The sequence below is a fragment of the Rhea americana genome, unplaced genomic scaffold (assembly GCF_003343005.1).
Source record: "Rhea americana isolate MKP2758 unplaced genomic scaffold, rheAme1 scaffold_74, whole genome shotgun sequence".
NCBI classification, from domain to species: Eukaryota; Metazoa; Chordata; class Aves; order Rheiformes; family Rheidae; genus Rhea; species Rhea americana.
In genome coordinates, this window is record NW_028186912.1 from 54536 (window position 1) to 57844 (window position 3309).

At 39.9% G+C, this 3309-nt stretch overlaps 1 protein-coding gene across 1 annotated transcript in view; it reads left to right on the top strand.

Moving 5' to 3' along the window:
- The window catches only part of HOMER1 (homer scaffold protein 1), a gene marked incomplete at its 5' end in the record, with an annotated part of 47942 nt that extends 47931 nt beyond the window's left edge, over positions 1–11 (top strand). Inside the window, one exon of the mRNA XM_085322043.1 lies at positions 1–11. This exon is cut by the window's left edge and continues 3163 nt beyond it.
- Positions 12–3309: the final 3298 nt, after the last annotated feature.

Here is a 3309-nt window from a genome sequence, read left to right on the forward strand (position 1 = left end):
AAAAAAAAACAGAGAAGAACTATCATTAGTTCTTTATTTATTAGTTCAAACTATTATTTTGAAACACACTTGCTGTTCTCTGGAGAATGTACTTTTATTTTTTTCTTACTCTTTTCCAAGTATGTGCAAGTGATAGCAGCAGCTACCTTAATCTTTCAGGTGCTACTGGATTTTGCATTAGCATGTTATGTTGTGAAATCCTGACTTTGACATAAAAGATTTTTGTAAGTATATCCCTGTCTGGATAGTTAGTTTTTGGAGTGTCGTGTTCCTAATCCGTATGCCTCAATGATCCAGAAACTGCATTTTTCTACGTGTACAAATTAAAATATGTGAACTGATCTGTCTGTTACAGACTGGGAATTCCTTTTCCTGGCTAATATCCAGGAAAGAGGAGAACAAAATGATAATGCAGAAATCATTGTTACAAGGTCTTTAAGAAGAAACATTTTTCAGGTAAAATATAAATAAATAAAGGGCTAAACCAGATGCAACACAAATAARTATTGCTTAATGCTATTGGTGGCATTCCCAGGGTAATTCTTTTAAAGAAAACCCTGTGAGAATGAACAGTGCATCAGTTAAAGATGAGTATTTTGAGGTGTTCCTTTTCAGTTGTCAGTTGTGGAAGGTTTCTGCTTTCTGCTCATTTTTCTACCAGGAACTAACTTCAGGTTTAACTTAAATAAGGGTCTGAACCTCTATTTTTTAATCATCTTTTATATTCTGTACTGAAATGGCTACTGAACAGCATTCTATGTACACCATATTCATTAGGAAGTTCATTTCAAAAGCAAAATCAAGATTTTTTCATAAATACATCATGGAAGAGGAATGGAAAAATGTCACAATCTTTAATTCTCTGCAGAACTGTGAATGTCAATAAAATCAGTTAATTTTGTTGATTACAGAAATCTTGGATTAGATTGAGGCCAAATGTAAATTTGATTTGAAATCAGCTTTGGCTGTCAAAAGGCAATTAAAAAAAAAAAAAAAAAAAAAACTATCAAGAAACGTTGGCCAAAAGTGTGTATTCTCAGTAAGTGGACATGTCAGTTAAGTGCACAGTTACACACTGTTTTTTTTCAGGAAAGGGACCTAATAGTGTAAAGCAACGTTCAAATAGTCTTGTTTACATTTTCTTAATAATACTGCATATGTRCATTACCTCCAAATGGTGCTAAGCAGAGAACATATCACTGAATAATAGATTTTTAAATCTGTATTTTCACTTAAGAGCATTCGTTCCTTGTTTTTCTCCAGTTACGTCAGATAAGTATGATTAATTTTACCCGTTACGTTAAATGCCTGGCAACAATGAACAGAGTTTGGGGATAGATCCTAGATTCCAGTTCAGCTAATCTCCTCTGCTCTGGCAACTCTTCCTGTCTCAATGCCACCCGCACAGGCAAATCTCTAGGTAGTGCAGTGGGTTCTTGCACCATGTGGGGATCTTGCAGCTTGCTTGTCACAACCTCTCAGGGACTTCTATCTGCTAGTACTGCCTCGCGCTTTCGGCAGCTCAGCCTAGGACCAAAGAAACCCAAGCATAATTCTAGCCGCTTTCTCCCTCACAGCTTGGTCTCGCATGAGCAGAGCCCAGCTGGAAAAGACAGCTGGCATTTTGTGTCCTTTTCAAATGTCAGTTTTCATGCTGGTAGGCATGGGAAGGAAGAATAACCTTCAAAGATGTTTTAGATTTGGGGGGGGGGGGGGAAACAGTTGTCAGAAGGATTCCCTTACCTGGCACTGGTAGCTCTAAGATGCGCAAGAATGATTGTACAGCAACAGGCAGCACACCTCAGCTGCGCATCAGCAACAAAAGGTTTATTGAAAGGGGTCTTGCTTTTCTTAGGTCTTCACATCATGCTAGTATTTAGCACATTCAGCTTGCCCCTAAACCCCACTACTGAACGGGTGCCAAGAAGATGACTGCTACAGGCTTCTCAAGAGCAGGGTTAGGTCTGCTTTATAAACATGGTCAGAGCTCTGCTGCTCTGCCAACCCCACTTCCTTTCCTTCTTTTATCTTCACAACTCTAGAAATCTGGTATTTGTATTAGTCATCTGTAATGGTTGGCGACACTTCCTATTTTTTTCTGCCATCAGTGCCTGTCCCCTGTGGTGCTTGAATAGCAATGTTTTGAGCTAGATTTGGGGGGGTTTTTATTCCTTTCTTTAATTTTGAGATAGTTTCAGATCTTGTCCATCCCTGCTCTGGGGATTCTCGTCTGATTCTCATCTCACTGCATGAATCCAGCAGTGTGTCAGTCACTTTTGCTTCCGCTAGATGCAGAATAGCAAGCCAGAAGTTTTCTATGAAGACAACTTGCATTTCTGTGACTGCAGTAATTTTTGAAGAGAAAGAATTTTTCCCCGTAAATCAAGCAGGAGGCAGAGTGCAGACCCTTCGCAGACAGTATGTGCATCCAGGGGCTAAGGAGAGAGGAAGAGCTGCACTGACAAGGTATGTTTAAATATAATCTGTGTCTGGGAGTCCTCCCTTCTGAGCTAAATTAAATATGGTCATTTAGATACTTGCAAGCTAAGTTTTTCAGAGTGTGAACAGGACTGTTAAGGTTCTCTGAGTTTGGGTTGTATTTCTTTAAATGATAACAGGAGTTCTCTTTAAAAAAGAAAAGGAAGTAGGAAGCAAAGTGATCCTGTTGCACTTCCCGCAGGAGAGGCATTACAGCCCTTTACCCCTAGATGGAAATGTAAAGAAAAAAAAAAATTCTCTGCATCTGAATATGCTGTTCTTTTATAATTCCAGCAGTGTCATTTCTCAGTAACCTCAGCAGTGCAGGGAACCAGAGAGACATACGGCTTAAAAAACAGCGAGAGGCACAGTGTCCCAGCTCCTTCACCCTTCGTGAGAGGAGCCAGGATGGTTCTGTGTCGCTGAGCAATGCAAGCATGCAGCCGGTGTGGGCTTCCTTCGCTGGAGTCATGCTTAAGCATCCTCACTGCTATGCGTGTAAAAGCAACTCAATCGTGGCTATATATACTTCACTCGCTGGCTATCCCAGAGAATTTTGTCATCCTTCATTCAGAAACATCTGTTTCTAGTTGTAGCACCGATGTTACTAATGCAGTCCTGCTCCAGAGCAGGGGCAGAAAACTCTGTTTGCAGGAGCAGAAGATGGAGGGAGAATTTTGTTCAACAGATCAGAGAGAAGCAGAATAAGCTGCTGGTTTGATATAAGCACCATTTTCCCACCTCTCTGAAAGAAAAAACCATGAAAGCATTATTTTGGGTGGTCATTGTTATTGTTTGCATCTTCAAGTCAAAACTTTGTCTTTTTTTTTT